Raw genomic sequence first — 18141 nt, forward strand, 5'->3', positions numbered from 1 at the left:
AACCAAAAACGCCAACTTAAACAAAACGCCAAAAATGGCAACAATCGTTTCGTAGAGATACACTCTGGGAATCAGGCGATACGTCCTCCATTTTGACAATAGAAGGAGGGTGTATGTTAAGACGGTCAGGGCAATTCTGAAGATGGAAGAAGAGATACAGAGGCAAATCTTATCCATTAGCATCGCTCTAGACAACGAATGCCATTGATGCGCGTGTGGTGTTATAGGTTTTTATGTATATTTTTAGCCCTTTTTACATGTTAGTCAAGTTTTAAATTTATAAAACACGATATTTTACTAACACCAAACACACATATGGGCAAGTGCACCCATCGTGAGCGTAGTATAGTGTTGGTAAGATACCGAGGTCGTCCAAGGACACAGGAGCTTTTAATACCGGTTTATCCTCAACGTCTAATCAAATCAAAAGTTTAGAAAAATGTTTTAAACTAGAAAATAAAAACTAAAAATGCTGAAAAATAAAAATAAAAGTAAAAGTAAAAACAGATAGACAAGTGAATCACTTGGATCCGACTCGTGTTTAGTGTAACCTTTGATTACTTTCGCACTAATGCACTTTTTAAAAGATTATCTTCGTTATAGTAGTAGGCCCCTCTTTTAAAGGTGACGTTACCCTCAACCCAGTAGTTTGAGTCAGCAAGGATACAATTCTAAAGGGTTGGATTATTGAAAGATAATCAATTAAGTTATTAATGCGTAATGTGGTAGGCCCCTCTTTTGAAGGTGACGTTACCCTCGGCTAAGTAGTCTGAGTCAGCAGGGATACAATCCTAAATAGTCGGGTTAATGTTTTAATAGTAGTTTACATATGAGGGGATCAAGGAGTTCGGACCCTCGCCATCCAATACCAGTGGGTATTGAAGGAGGTCCTACTAAAGTTGACCCAGGTCCTTGCAGGATCTATACACTGAATAAGGCAAGACTCTTACCAAACCATTCCCTTAACCCCCGACCAGGTAGCTAACATATCTCCATATAGACCGTGGAGATATGAATGGTGAAAATCTTTTATTTTATATAGACAGTAAAATAATGACAAGACACCACGGACAAATGATAAGGAAGATTCACCTTCAACATAAGAAACTAGTTATTAAAGTCATTAATACATAAGCAAATAAAAAGTGCGAAATGATTAAAAATAAAAACTATTACACTAGACACTTGTCTTCACCAAGTGATGTAAGAGACTTAGGCAAACATGGCCTTTGATTGTCAAGAACTCTTACGATCAATCTTGGATCCCGAGACAACTCACACACTCTATGATGGATGATGGATGATGGTGGTGGATGTGGGTTGTGATGGTGGTGGTGGGTGGGTGAAGTGTGAGAGAGGTGGTTTGCCAAGGGATGTTTTGCAAATGAGCTAAGCACCCCTATTAATAGCCTGCATAGAAGCCCAGACACAGCCCCGTGTCCACCCATCTTCTCTTTCTTCATTAAATGCAGTTTGTCTGCATTAGTTGACCAGGCCCCCGTGTCCGCTGGGCACGACCCTGTGTGCAGAAGCGTATCTATACTATCAAGATTTTCCTAGATTCTGCGAATCTAAGAGTTGACCACGACCCCGTGTCCGCTGGACACGCCCCCGTGGTGGGTGATAAAAGCTTCTACAACTTTGTCTTTTCTGCAGACACTTGGGCACGCCCCCGTGCTCATTGAGCACAGGGCGTGTTCAACTTTCTCTTGTCTTGTTTTTACTTGGGAAGATGCTGTCGGGGGGTCGGGCATGCCACGTTTATTCCTTTTCTTGTATTTATGTTAGATTTAGCTTCCTTTTTGTTTCTTTTGTTCATTTGAGCTCATTTAATCCTGAAAATACAAAAGGAAGACAAAAACACACTTTTTCCAACATTAGTACTAAAAAAGGGTTAGTTTTATGCCACATTTGATGTAATTTATATGTTGCATTTTGCGCACATCAAATACCCCCACACTTGAATCTTTGCTTGTCCTCAAGCAAAAGTCTTTATAATGTGGCTTACACTCCTAAATGAAACGGGTATAAGAGAAGGTTTTTGGGCTTGTCATAGAGTGTCGGGATTCCAAGATTTTTATTAGGTTTTATTTTTATGTTATTTACAATTCTATTCGTCATGATTTATTTAAAACGTTACATAAGAGAAATTATTTATTTGGGCATAACATGCCTTTTTAAAATTCCATTTATATACAAGTTCGCATACCACACGGGAGATCACTCAACACTCGGCCGAAGATGTATTTTTGTGAAACACTCGAGAGCGGCATGGAACTTACTTCTACCATAAGCTTGCCAAGCAATCAATCCTCCTCCTTTTTAACTATACACCTTTGTAAATATCAAGAGGACTCTGGGGAAGGGTTAGGCTTGGGTTAAAGGTAGGTGGTTGGGTTAGTGGTTAGTAGAAAAGGGCGAAAGGCGTAAAAAGCGTCGGTTTTCGTAAGACTTTATATTTTTGTAACTTTTTATTTTGATGAAGCAATTCTTCAAACAAAGTTCTTTTGATAAACTTGTTTGATTATTTCTTTTGGCTTCATCATCATCATTTTTTTTGATGGAATGTCATATGAAAAACTGAGCTTTTTTTAACTAAAATAAGGGTTTAAATTGAAAAAGGGTTTTGGTGTGTAAAAGGGTGTTTATTTTGTGGGTTAAGAAATGAAAAGGTTTAGGCTCAAAGGGGTTAACTAGGGGGATTTTGGGTAGGTGGTAAAAAAAAAAGAAAAATAATGGTGGAGAAATAAAAAAGGGTTAGTTCTAATGCCTCCATCATTTACTTACTCGGGTTTAAGTTAATAAGGACCGGGAATGTATCGTCGTGGCAAGTTCTAGAGTCGTAAGAACCAAGCGGCTATTGATGTGTGTAAAATGCAACATATAAATGACATCAATTAAGGCATAAAACTAACCCTTTTTAAGTACTAATGTTGGAAAAAGAGTGTTTTTGTCTTCCTTTTGTATTTTCAGGATGAAATGAGCTCAAATTCACAAAAGAAGCAAAAAGACAGCTAATTCTAACAAAAATACAAGAAAAGGAATAAAAGTAGACTGCCCGAACCCTCAACGGCATCTTCCCAAGCAAAGAAGAGAAAACAGAAGCCTGAACACGCCCCGTGCTCAGCCAGCACGGGGCCGCGCCCAAGAAGCAGCAGAAAAGACAAACCTGTAGAAGCTTCTATTGCCCACGACGGGGCCGTGTCCAGTGAGCACGGGGGCGTGGCGAAAGTACAGCAGGCGCATTAATTGTAATTGCGAATTACAATTAATGAAGAGAGAGAGTGTCAGACGAGCACAGGGGCGTGTCCAGCGGACACGGGGCCGTGCCCAGCCTTCTGTTCAGCCTATAAATAGGAGTGCTTGGTTTCATTCCAATCCATCCCTTGGACACCACCTCTCTCACACTTCATCCACCACCCACCACCACCATAACACCATCATCCACCACCATCATCCATTGTCCATCGTAGAGTGTGTGAGTCGTCTCGGGATCCAAGATTGATAGTAAGAGTTCTTAACAATCTAGGCCATGTTTGCCTAAGTCTCTTACATCACTTGGTGAAGACAAGTGTTTAGTATAATTTTAATCTTTTGCACTTCTTATTTGGTTTAGTAATAATGACTTTAATAATCAGTTGCTTATGTTGAAGGTGATCTTTCCTTATCGTTTGTCCGTGGTGTCTTGGCATTATTTTACTGTCTATATAAAATAAAAGATTTTCACCATTCATATCTCCACGGTCTATATGGAGGTATGTTGGCTACCTGGTCGGGGGTTAAGGGAACGGTTTGGTAAGGGTCTTGCCCTTGTTCAGCGTTTAGAGGTCCTGCAAGGGACCTGGGTCAAATTTAGTAGGATCTCCTTCAATGCCCATAGGTATTGGATGGCGGGGATCCAAACTCTTTGAACCCCTCATAAGTTAACTACTATTAATACTATAACCCGGTTATTTAGGACTGTATCCCTGCTGACTCAGACTACTTAGCCAAGGGTAACGTCACCGCCAAAAGCGGGGCCTACCACAATTTGCATTAATAACTTAATTCATTATCTTCCAATAATCCAACCCTTTAGGATTGTATCCTTGCTGACTCAAACTACTGGGTTGAGGGTAACGTCGCATTTAAAAGAGGGGCCTACTATAATAACTAAGATAATCTCTTAAACAAGTGCAAAAGTGCGAAAATAATCAAAGGTTATACTAATACACGAGTCGGATCCAAGTGATTCATCTTGTCTATCTTTTTTTATTTTATTTTTATTTTTCAGCATTTAGTTAGTTTTTATTTTCTTAGTTTAAAAACATTTTTCTAACTTTTTGACTTGATTAGACGTTGAGGATAAACCGGTACTAAAAGCTCTTGTGTCCTTGGACGACCTCGGTATCTTACCAACACTATACTACGTCCACGATGGGTGCACTTGCCCATATGTGTGTTTAGTGTTAGTGAATATCGTGTTTTATAAATTTAAAACTTGGCTAAAGGTGTAAAAAGGGCTTAATTATATATCTAAATTATATTACACTACACACGCATCAAATTTTTGGAGCCGCTGCCGGGGACACAAGGATTTTAAGAAAGGTAGGAATCAACGGCCTAATCATACTTTTATTTTTCTTTTTAATTTTTAGGATTTTCTTAGTTTTTCAGCTTCTGCAGAGCTCAACACGGGCCGTGCCTGGTCGGACACGGGCCGTGCTCAGCATCGTTACTGGCAGTTTTTAGTTTTCCAAGTTACAGAAGGCTGACCACGGGGCCGTGTCGGTGCAACACGGGGCCGTGTCCAACTTCCAGTAACTGGGATCTGGAAAACAATCACTGTAACTCCGACCACGGGCCGTGTTCACTGAACACGGGGCCGTGGTGAACCTTCTGACCAGCATTCTTTTCTGTTTTTATTGCAGGACTTGGAACCAGACGCCAATCTTACATAGTGTATGAGCTCCAGTTCTAATAAGGACATAAAAGAACCTCTAGAAGAACCCGAACGCTTTCTCAGAAAAAGATTAAAAGCTAAAAACCAAGAGAAAGTTTCGGGTGATCCAGCTCCAATGGCGGACCAACGTACCCTCATGGATTATCTACGACCTACCGTAGGTAACCTAGGCGCCGCTATCAATGCTCCGAATGTTGAAGCTAATAACTTCGAACTTCGGCCGCATCTGATACAAATGCTCCAAAACTCCGCAACCTTCCATGGGCTTGCGGACGAGGATCCCCATCTACATATCACTAATTTCTTAGAAATATGTGATACCTTTCGGATCAACGGAGCATCAAATGACGCCATCCGCCTCCGAATGTTTCCTTTCTCACTAAAAGACCGAGCGAAAGCTTGGCTCAACGCCCTCCCAGCTGGATCGGTAAACACCTGGGATGAACTAGCCCAAAAATTTCTATATAAGTATTTCCCTCCCGCTAAAACGGCTAAATTAATGACTGAAATTAATACATATTCACAAGAGGATGGGGAATCCTTATATGAAACTTGGGAAAGGTTCAAGGAGTTATTACGCAAGTGTCCACATCACGGCCTTGCGATATGGCAACAAGTATCCACTTTCTATAATGGATTGTTGCCACACACAAGGCAGACACTTGATTCTAGCTCCGGGGGAATTTTAGGTAATCGACGCCCGCATGAAATATATAACCAAATTGAGGAAATTGCTCAAACCAATTTTCAATGGCACACCCCCAGAGGCAATAAATCTATTGCCCCGGGCGCCCATAAGGTCGATGAAAGCACTTCTTTACAAGCCCAAATCGAGGCCCTTTCTTCAAAAATAAAAAAATTGGAAATGACAAAAACAGTCTCGGTTATGGCTTGTGAAGGGTGTGGTGGGTCACATGAAAATTGGAGTTGTATGAAAGAAACGGACGATCAACAAGAATTGGTAAACTACATTGATAATAGACCTAGGCCGTCGGGTCCTCCAACGGGAACTTATAACCAAGGATGGCGAAACCACCCAAACCTTGGTTGGAGAGAACCCGGCAATAGTAGCAACCAACAAACCCAACGAACAAACTTTCAACAACCAAGAAATGAGTCACAAAATTTCACTCAACAACAAAGTGGACGAGAAAGGATTGAAGATACTGTATCTCGCCTCATCTCCGACACTGAAAAGAAAAACTCGGAAAGATTTCTACAATTAGAATCAAATTTTAGAAATCAACAAGCTAGTATTCAAAACATAGAAAAACAATTAAATCAAATAGCTCAAAATTTTGCCGAGAGACCGCAAGGCGCATTACCTAGCAATACCGAAACAAACCCAAAAGCGCAAGTTCACCTCATCACGCTACGAAACCGCACCGTAGGGCCTGCAGAAGCGCCGCCGCCAACAGAAGAAACGACACCCACACCTCTGCAGGAAAAGAACTCCCCTCCGTCACCAGAACCTACCAAAGCTCCTCGAGTTCTGTACCCCGGTAGGTTAATTCGTCAGAAGACCAATGAGCAATTCACGAAGTTCGAAAGTCTATTAAAGCAATTGCATGTTAATATTCCTTTTATTGAGGTCCTAACCCAAATGCCCAAATACTCTAAGTTCATGAGGGACTTCCTCACTCATAAAAAGAAAATTGAAAATTTGCAATTAGTCAATTTAGGCGAAGAATGCTCTGCCCTCGTACTCAATAAACTTCCCCAAAAGAAAATCGATCCCGGAAGCTTCACGATTCCCTGCTCAATAGGGGAGTCTCCCGTTCGTAATGCCCTAGCCGATCTTGGGGCTAGCATTAACCTCATGCCCTCATCAATGTTTAAAAGACTTGGCCTGGGAACCACGAGTCCTACAAAAATGAGCATACAACTCGCTGATCGATCCGTCAAATTCCCACAAGGTGTCATTGAAAATGTCTTGGTAAAAGTAAGCAGATTCGTCTATCCAGCCGACTTTGTCATACTCGATATGGAGGAAGACACCGAGGTCCCCCTCATACTAGGGAGACCATTTCTTGCCACCGCACAAGCGGTGGTAGATATGAATGACGGAACACTCACCTTGAGGTATGGGGATGATGAAGTAAAATTCGGAGTTGGGAAGAGAATAGAGGACGACGACCCGGTCAACTACATGAAGGTTATTGATTCGAGCTTGGATGCTGCTCTCCGACGGTGTAACATGGGACGCCAATCATCCCACTCAAAAAATATATAACCTCACATTGGGTCTAGCCAAGGACCCTTATAAACGTGGCGCACCACGGAGGCATTCCGCGGAACTATCCTTAGTCTAGTTTAATCTTTTAGTTTAAATTTGCAGGAATAAAACACACTCATGGTGGTAATGGATGAAAAAGGGAACGAGAAAAATGGCCCCATGCACAAAGAACGAAGCAACCCGACACAAATCTCCATTACAGAAGGCTCAACACGGGCCGTGCTCAACCAACACGGCCCCGTGCTGAATCACCTGCAGAAAAAACGCCCAGTTCAGGTAACTGGACACGGGCCGTGTTCACCAGACACGGTCCCGTGTCCAGGCTTCTTTCTCATTTCTTTAATTTCTGTTACTGGCACCTGAACACGGGGCCGTGTCCGGTCCCCACGGGGCCGTGTCCAGACGGCCAGTAACATAAATCTTTGCTTTTTAACCCCACATTACACATCCAATCAACCTAAAAATTTATTTCTGGGACACATTGAGGACAATATGTAATTTAAGTGTGGGGGGGGGGGGAGCTAACACTTTGAAATTTTGCAAGTCCTAACAACAAGCCTTACACAAAACTCTATTGGAACCGCTAAACACCCCAAATTTTTCCAAAAAAAAATTTTCATTTTTTTACTTGTCTAAAGTTTAAGTTAGGAATCACAAGATTAATAAGGTTATATTTTTTTTTAAATTTACAACCGAGAGCGTCGTGTTAACAAGAACCAACATAAGAAAATTATGAAACGGCATAACAAGTCTAATTAAAATTTGATTATATATACTTGATCACATTAAAAAACCCATTCCCACAAATGTGAGTTTTGAGCCTTTATAGAGCATACAAATTTACATCTTTAGACTAAATGCTCATTTTTCGTTTCTTGTGTGAATAGCCGCTTAGTTCTTACAACTCTAGAACTTGCCACGACTATTCATTCCCGGTCCTTACCAACTTAAACCCAAGTAAGTAAATGATGGAGGCATTAGGACTAACCATTTTTTCTTTCTACACCATTATTTTTCATTTTTTTTTACCACCTACCCAAAATCCCCTTAGTTAACCCCTTTGAGCCTAAACCTTTCGTTTCTTTACCCTAAACCCTTTTTACCCACCAAAAACCCTTTTTATTTTTCACCCTTTATTTTAGTAACAAGCTCGGTTTTTCGCAAAGCTCGTTCTTTTATGTGACTAAAAAATGATGATGAAGTTAAAAACAAACAAAGCTATGCAAACAAAAGCTTGTTTGGAGACAAAAACACACTTTTTCCAACAGGGCGTGTTCAACCTTCTCTTGTCTTGTTTTTACTTGGGAAGATGCTGTCGGGGGGTCGGGCATGCCACGTTTATTCCTTTTCTTGTATTTATGTTAGATTTAGCTTCCTTTTTGTTTCTTTTGTTCATTTGAGCTCATTTAATCCTGAAAATACAAAAGGAAGACAAAAACACACTTTTTCCAACATTAGTACTAAAAAAGGGTTAGTTTTATGCCACATTTGATGTAATTTATATGTTGCATTTTGCGCACATCAAATACCCCCACACTTGAATCTTTGCTTGTCCTCAAGCAAAACTCTTTATAATGTGGCTTACACTCCTAAATGAAACGGGTATAAGAGAAGGTTTTTGGGCTTGTCATAGAGTGTCGGGATTCCAAGATTTTTATTAGGTTTTATTTTTATGTTATTTACAATCCTATTCGTCATGATTTATTTAAAACGTTACATAAGAGAAATTATTTATTTGGGCATAACATGCCTTTTTAAAATTCCATTTATATACAAGTTCGCATACCTCACGGGAGATCACTCAACACTCGGCCGAAGATGTATTTTTGTGAAACACTCGAGAGCGGCATGGAACTTACTTCTACCATAAGCTTGCCAAGCAATCAATCCTCCTCCTTTTTAACTATACACCTTTGTAAATATCAAGAGGACTCTGGGGAAGGGTTAGGCTTGGGTTAAAGGTAGGTGGTTGGGTTAGTGGTTAGTAGAAAAGGGCGAAAGGCGTAAAAAGCGTCGGTTTTCGTAAGACTTTTTATTTTTGTAACTTTTTATTTTGATGAAGCAATTCTTCAAACAAAGTTCTTTTGATAAACTTGTTTGATTATTTCTTTTGGCTTCATCATCATCATTTTTTTTGATGGAATGTCATATGAAAAACTGAGCTTTTTTTTTTTACTAAAATAAGGGTTTAAATTGAAAAAGGGTTTTGGTGTGTAAAAGGGTGTTTATTTTGTGGGTTAAGAAATGAAAAGGTTTAGGCTCAAAAGGGTTAACTAGGGGGATTTTGGGTAGGTGGTAAAAAAAAAAGAAAAATAATGGTGGAGAAATAAAAAAGGGTTAGTTCTAATGCCTCCATCATTTACTTACTCGGGTTTAAGTTAATAAGGACCGGAAATGTATCGTCGTGGCAAGTTCTAGAGTCGTAAGAACCAAGCGGCTATTGATGTGTGTAAAATGCAACATATAAATGACATCAATTAAGGCATAAAACTAACCCTTTTTAAGTACTAATGTTGGAAAATGAGTGTTTTTGTCTTCCTTTTGTATTTTCAGGATGAAATGAGCTCAAATTCACAAAAGAAGCAAAAAGACAGCTAATTCTAACAAAATACAAGAAAAGGAATAAAAGTAGACTGCCCGAACCCTCAACGGCATCTTCCCAAGCAAAGAAGAGAAAACAGAAGCCTGAACACGCCCCGTGCTCAGCCAGCACGGGGCCGTGCCCAAGAAGCAGCAGAAAAGACAAACCTGTAGAAGCTTCTATTGCCCACGACGGGGCCGTGTCCAGTGAGCACGGGGGCGTGGCGAAAGTACAGCAGGCGCATTAATTGTAATTGCGAATTACAATTAATGAAGAGAGAGAGTGTCAGACGGGCACGGGGGCGTGTCCAGCGGACACGGGGCCGTGCCCAGCCTTCTGTTCAGCCTATAAATAGGAGTGCTTGGTTTCATTCCAATCCATCCCTTGGCACACCACCTCTCTCACACTTCATCCACCACCCACCACCACCATAACACCATCATCCACCACCATCATCCATTGTCCATCGTAGAGTGTGTGAGTCGTCTCGGGATCCAAGATTGATAGTAAGAGTTCTTGATAATCAAGGCCATGTTTGCTTAAGTCTCTTACATCACTTGGTGAAGACAAGTGTTTAGTATAATACTTTTTATTTTTAATCTTTTGCACTTTTTATTTGGTTTTGTATTAATGACTTTAATAACTAGTTGCTTATGTTGAAGGTGATCTTTCCTTATCGTTTGTCCGTGGTGTCTTGGCATTATTTTACTGTCTATATAAAATAAAAGATTTTCACCATTCATATCTCCACGGTCTATATGGAGGTATGTTGGCTACCTGGTCGGGGGTTAAGGGAACGGTTTGGTAAGGGTCTTGCCCTTGTTCAGCGTTTAGAGGTCCTGCAAGGGACCTGGGTCAAATTTAGTAGGATCTCCTTCAATGCCCATAGGTATTGGATGGCGGGGATCCAAACTCTTTGACCCCCTCATAAGTTAACTACTATTAATACTATAACCCGGCTATTTAGGACTGTATCCCTGCTGACTCAGACTACTTAGCCGAGGGTAACGTCACCGCCAAAAGCGGGGCCTACCACAATTTGCATTAATAACTTAATTCATTATCTTCCAATAATCCAACCCTTTAGGATTGTATCCTTGCTGACTCAAACTACTGGGTTGAGGGTAACGTCGCCTTCAAAAGAAGGGCCTACTACAATAACTAAGATAATCTCTTAAACAAGTGCAAAAGTGCGAAAATAATCAAAGGTTATACTAATACACGAGTCGGATCCAAGTGATTCATCTTGTCTATCTGTTTTTATTTTATTTTTATTTTTCAGCATTTAGTTAGTTTTTATTTTCTTAGTTTAAAAACATTTTTCTAACTTTTTGATTTGATTAGACGTTGAGGATAAACCGGTACTAAAAGCTCTTGTGTCCTTGGACGACCTCGGTATCTTACCAACACTATACTACGTCCACGATGGGTGCACTTGCCCATATGTGTGTTTAGCGTTAGTGAATATCGTGTTTTATAAATTTAAAACTTGGCTAAAGGTGTAAAAATGGCTTAATTATATATATAAATTATATTACACTACGCACGCATCAGCTATTCACACAAGAAACGAAAAATGAGCATTTAGTTTAAAGATGCATATTTGTATGCTCAATAAAGGCTCAAAACTCATGTTTTTGTGGGAATGAGTTTTTATGTGATCAAGTATATATAATCAAATTTTAACTAGGTTTGTCATGCCGTTGCATAATTTTCTTATGTTGGTTCTTTTTATCACGACGCTATCGGTTGTAAATTTGTAAAAATATAACCTTTTTAGAACTTGAAATTCCAAATTAAACCTAGACAAGTAAAAAAAATGAAATTTTTTTGAAAAAAATTGGGATGATTAGCGGTTCCAATAGAGTTTTGTGTAAGGCTTGTAATTAGGACTTGCAAAATTCAAGGTTTTAGCATCCCTCCCACAAATTACACATTGTCCTTAATGTGTCCCAAAAATAAGTTTTTAGGTTGATTGAATGTATAAAAAGATATGAAAAAGCAAAAATTTATGTTACTGGGCGTCTGGACACGGCCCCGTGGTGTCCGGGCACGGCCCCGTGTTCAGATCGCCAGTAACAGAAAATAAAACAAAGTAACAGAAGGCTGGACACGGGAGACTGTTCAGTGAGCACGCCCCGTGTCCAGGTACCTGAACTGGGCATTTTTTCTGCAGATGGTTGAGCACGGCCCCGTGCTGATCTTGCTGTAGTGAAGAAAAATTGTCGGGTGGCCCTGTTTTTGTGCATGGGGTGTTGGTTCAAGTTTCCCTTGGTATCCTTCACCATCCCGAGTTTGTTTTATCCATTACAACATCATCCAAACACCAAATTAATTAAAACCATCATTCATTCAAATAGAGAAAGTTACATAATAATCCTAATAAGTTAAAATTCTAGATAAATAGGTCAAAAGAAACACAAGAAGTCTAAACCAAGAAGTTCTAGCTAAAGTTTATTCTATTAGAAAAATTTTTGAAAAGATAATTCTCTCGGTTGGATGCGGCTTGAAGAACTTCTTCCTCCGGACATGGGTCCCTCACACGTCGGCGAGCCATTCTTCTATCTCCCTTGGGAGAAGAAAGGCGGGCTCGTTGGCATCAGTTTGAGGGGGTGTAACCTCCACCGGCACTTCTTGCATTTCGTCAAGAGGAGGCTCCACTGGAATGTCAATGCCGAGAACCTCGATCAGAGAGTAAAAAAGGTGTAAGGTTCACAATGGTGTAAAATTAAAATGGGATATATCGGGATAGGATTCGAGTTACAAGAACAAGGGCCAAACCAACCACCCAATAATGGAATCGTCGAGCGAAAACACTTGACAACCTCCTAGAAGCAGCTTTTCTTGCCACCAGACCTTTCTCCATCAATTAGGAATCAGATGCCGTCACAAACTCATTCCTTAAATTGTAGCCATTTGTTGAGTTTTTTTGGTGTCTAATCCGCATATATATCACCATTGCCCTTCATTTTCTTGACTGTATATCTCTTAAATGTCAACATATACACGTGTGATTTAGTTTACGAAGATTTTTCAATGCCGAGAACCTCGATCAGAGAGTAAAAAAGGCGTAAAGTTCACAATGGTGTAAAATTAAAATGGGATATACCGGGCTAGGATTCGAGTTACAGGAACAAGGGCCAAACCAACCACCCAAGAATGGAATCGTCGTGCGAAACCACTTGACAACCTCCTAGAAGCAGCTTTTCTTGCCACCAGACCTTTCTCCATCAATTAGGAATCTTATGTCGTTACTAAACATATTCCTTAAATTGTAGCCATTTGTTGAGTGTTTTTTTTTGTGTGTCTAATCCGCATATAAATCACCATTGCCCTTGATTTTCTTGGCTGTATATCTCTTAAATGTCAACATATACACGTGTGATTTAGTTTATGAAGATTTTTCAATGCCGAGAACCTCGATCAGAGAGCAAAAAAGGCGTAAGGTTCACAATGGTGTAAAATTAAAATGGGATATACCTTGCTAGGATTCGAGTTACAGGAACAAGGGCCAAACCAACCACCCAAGAATGGAATCGTCGTGCGAAAACACTTGACAACCTCCTAGAAGCAGCTTTTCTTGCCACCAGACCTTTCTCCATCAATTAGGAATCTTATGTCGTTACTAAACACATTCGTTAAATTGTAGCCATTTGTTGAGTGTTTTTTTTTGTGTGTCTAATCCGCATATAAATCACCATTGCCCTTGATTTTCTTGACTGTATATATCTTAAAGGTCAACATATACACGTGTGATTTTGTTTATGAAGATTTTTCAATGCCGAGAACCTCGATCAGAGAGTAAAAAAGGCGTAAGGTTCACAATGGTGTAAAATTAAAATGGGATATACCAGGCTAGGATTCGAGTTACAGGAACAAGGGCCAAACCAACCACCCAAGAATGGAATCGTCGAGCGAAAACACTTGACAACCTCATAGAAGCAGCTTTTCTTGCCACCAGACCTTTCTCCATCAATTAGGAATCTGATGCCGTCACTAAACACATTCCTTAAATTGTAGCCATTTGTTGAGTGTGTTTTTTGGTGTCTAATCCACATATATATGACCATTGCCCTTGATTTTCTTGACTGTATATCTCTTAAATGTCAACATAATACACGTGCGATTTAGTTTACGAAGATTTTTCAACGCCGAGAACCTCGAACAGAGAGTAAAAAAGGCGTAAGGTTCACCAGGGTGTAAAATTAAAATGGGATATACCGGGCTAGATTCGAGTTACAGGAACAAGGGCTAAACCAACCACCTAAGAATGTAATCGTCGAGCGAAAACACTTGACAACCTCCTAGAAGCAGTTTTTCTTGCCACCAGACCTTTCTCCATCAATTAGGAATCTGATGCCGTCAGTAAACACATTCCTTAAATTGTAGCCATTTGTTGAGTGTTTTTTTTGGTGTCTAATCCGCATATATAACACCATTGCCCTTGATTTTGTTGACTGTATATCTCTTAAATGTCCACATATACACGTGTCATTTAGTGTACGAAAAATTTTCAATGCCGAGAACCTCGATCAAAGAGTAAAAAGGCGTAAGGTTCACAGTGGTGTAAAATTAAAATGGGATATACCGGGCTAGGATTCGAGTTATAGGAATAAGGGCCAAACCAACCACCCAAGAATGGAATCGTCGAGCGAAAACACTTGACAACCTCCTAGAAGCAGCTTTTCTTGCCACCAGACCTTTCTCCATCAATTAGGAATCTGATGTCGTCACTAAACACATTCCTTAAATTGTAGCCATTTGTTAAGCGTTTTTTTTGGTGTCTAATCCGCATATATATCACCATTGCCCTTGATTTTCTTGACTGTATATCTCTTAAATGTCAACATATACACGTATGATTTAGTTTACGAAGATTTTTTAATGCCGAGAACCTCGATCAGAGAGTAAAAAGGGCGTAATATTCACAATGGTGTAAAATTAAAATGGGATATACCGGGCTAGGATTTGAGTTATAGGAACAACGGCCAAACCAACCATCCAAGAATGGAATCATAGAGCGAAAACACTTGACAACCTCCTAGAAGCAGCTTTTCTTACCACCAGACTATTCTCCACAATTAGGAATCTGATGCAGTCACTAAACACATTCCTTAAATTGTAGCCATTTGTTGAGTGTTTTTTTTTTTGGTGTCTAATCCGCATATATATCACCATTGCCCTTGATTTTCTTGACAATATATCTCTTAAAAGTCAATATATACACGTGTGATTTAGTTTACGAAGATTTTTCAATGCCGAGAACCTCGATCAGAGAGTAAAAAAGGCGTAAGGTTCACAATGGTGTAAAATTAAAATGGGATATCACGGGCTAGGATTCGAGGTACAGGAACAAGGGCCAAACCAACCACCCAAGAATGAAATCGTCGAGTGAAAACACTTGACAACCTCCTAGAAGCAGCTTTTCTTGCCACCAGACCTTTCTCCATCTCTTAGGAATCTGATGCCGTCACTAAACACATTCCTTAAATTGTAGCCATTTATTGAGGGTTTTTTTTTTGGTGTCTAATCCGCATATATATCACCATTGCCCTTGATTTTCTTGACTGTATATCTATTAAATGTCACAATATACACGTGTGATTTAGTTTATGAAGATTTTTTCAATGCCGAGAACCTTGATTAGAGAGTAAAAAAGGCGTAAGGTTCACAATGGTGAAAACTTAAAATGGGATATACCAGGCTAGGATTCGAGTTACAGGAACAAGGGCCAAACCAACCACCAAAGAATGGAATCGTCGAGCGAAAACACTTGACAACCTCCTAGAAGCATCTTTTCTTGCCACCAGACCTTTATCCATCAATTAGGAATCTGATGCCGTCACTAAACACTTTCCTTAAATTGTAGCCATTTATTGAGTGTCTTTTTTTGGTGTCTAATCCGCATATATATCTCCATTGCCCTTGATTTTCTTGACTGTATATCTTTTAAATGTCAACATATACACGTGTGATTTAGTTTATGAAGATTTTTCAATGCCGAGTACCTCGATCAGAAAGTAAAAAAGGCGTAAGGTTCACAATGGGGTAAAATTAAAATGGGATATACAGGGCTAAGATTCGAGTTACAGGAACAAGGGCCAAACCAACCACCCAAGAATGGAATCGTCGAGCGAAAACACTTGACAAACTCCTAGAAGCAGCTTTTCTTGCCACCAGACCTTTCTTCATCAATTAGGAACCTGATGTCGACACTAAACACATACCTTAAATTGTAGCCATTTGTTGAGTGTTTTTTTTGGTGTCTAATCCGCATATATATCACCATTGCCCTTGATTTTCTTGACTGTATATCTCTTAAATGTCTACATATACACGTGTGATTTAGTTTACGAAAATTTTTCAATGCCGAGAACTTCGATTAGAGAGTAAAAAAGGCGTAAGGTTCACAATGGTTAAAATTAAAATGGGATATAACGGGCGAGGATTCGAGTTACAGGAACAAGGGCCAAACCAACCACCCAAGAATGGAATCGTCGAGCAAAAACACTTGACAACCTCCTAGAAGCAGCTTTTCTTGCCAGCAGACCTTTCTCCATCAATTAGGAATCTGATGCCGTCACTAAACACATTCCTTAAATTGTAGCCATTTGTTAAGCGTTTTTTTGGTGTCTAATCCGCATATATATCACCATTGCCCTTGATTTTCTTGAATGTATATCTCTTAAATGTCAACATATGCACGTATGATTTAGTTTACGAAGATTTTTTAATGCCGAGAACCTCGATCAGAGAGTAAAAAAGGCGTAAGGTTCACGATGGTGTAAAATTAAAATAGGATATACCAGGCTAGGATTTGAGTTATAGGAACAACGGCCAAACCAACCATCCAAGAATGGAATCATAGAGCGAAAACACTTGACAACCTCCTAGAAGCAGCTTTTCTTGCCACCAGACCATTCTCCACAATTAGGAATCTGATGCGGTCACTAAACACATTCCTTAAATTGTAGCCATTTGTTGAGTGTTTTTTTGGTGTCTAATCCGCATATATATCACCATTGCCCTTGATTTTCTTGACTGTATATCTCTTAAAAGTCAATATATACACGTGTGATTTAATTTACGAAGATTTTTCAATGCCGAGAACCTCGATCAGAGAGTAAAAAAGGCGTAAGGTTCACAATGGTGTAAAATTAAAATGGGATATCCCGGGCTATGATTCGAGGTACAGGAACAAGGGCCAAACAAACCACCCAAGAATGAAATCGTCGAGTGAAAACACTTGACAAACTCCTAGAAGGAGCTTTTCTTGCCACCAGACCTTTCTCCATCTCTTAGGAATCTGATGCCGTCACTAAACACATTCCTTAAATTGTAGCCATTTGTTGAGTGTTTTTTTTGGTGTCTAATCCGCATATATATCACCATTGCCCTTGATTTTCTTGACTGTATATCTATTAAATGTCACAATATACACGTGTGATTTAATTTATGAAGATTTTTCAATGCCGAGAACCTCGATCAGAGAGTAAAAAAGGCGTAAGGTTCACAATGGTGAAAACTTAAAATGGGATATACCAGGCTAGGATTCGAGTTACAGGAACAAGGGCCAAACCAACCACCCAAGAATGGAATCGTCGAGCGAAAACACTTGACAACCTCCTAGAAGCAGCTTTTCTTGCCACCAGACCTTTATCCATCAATTAGGAATCTGATGCCGTCACTAAACACATTCCATAAATTGTATCCATTTGTTGAGTGTTTTTTTGGTGTCTAATCCGCATATATATCACCATTGCCCTTGATTTTCATGACTGTATATCTTTTAAATGTCAACATATACACATGTGATTTAGTTTATGAAGATTTTTCAATGCCGAGTACCTCGATCAGAAAGTAAAAAAGGCGTAAGGTTCACAATAGGGTAAAATTAAAATGGGATATACAGGGCTAGGATTCGAGTTACAGGAACAAGGGCCAAACCAACCACCCAAGAATGGAATCGTCGAGCGAAAACACTTGACAAACTCCTAGAAGCAGCTTTTCTTGCCACCAGACCTTTCTTCATCAATTAGCAACCTGATACCATCACTAAACACATTCCTTAAATTGTAGCCATTTGTTGAGTGTTTTTTTTGGTGTCTAATCCGCATATATATCACCATTGCCCTTGATTTTCTTGACTGTATATTTCTTAAATGTCTACATATACACGTGTGATTTAGTTTACGAAAATTTTTCAATGCCGAGAACCTCGATTAGAGAGTAAAAAAGGCGTAAGGTTCACAATGGTTAAAATTAAAATGGGATATAACGGGCGAGGATTCGAGTTACAGGAACAAGGGCCAAGCCAACTACCCAAGAATGGAATCGTCGAGCGAAAACACTTGACAACCTCCTAGAAGCAGCTTTTCTTAC

The 18141-nt window shown here is 39.7% G+C and overlaps 1 non-coding gene across 1 annotated transcript; it reads right to left on the reverse strand.

The window, feature by feature from the left end:
- Nucleotides 1-5435: 5435 nt before the first annotated feature.
- Nucleotides 5436-5542, reverse strand: LOC118480116. The gene has a single exon (XR_004861752.1). It is a non-coding gene; the product is annotated as a small nucleolar RNA R71 (small nucleolar RNA).
- Nucleotides 5543-18141: the final 12599 nt, after the last annotated feature.

The sequence above is a fragment of the Helianthus annuus genome, chromosome 6 (assembly GCF_002127325.2).
Source record: "Helianthus annuus cultivar XRQ/B chromosome 6, HanXRQr2.0-SUNRISE, whole genome shotgun sequence".
Lineage (NCBI taxonomy): Eukaryota > Viridiplantae > Streptophyta > Magnoliopsida > Asterales > Asteraceae > Helianthus > Helianthus annuus.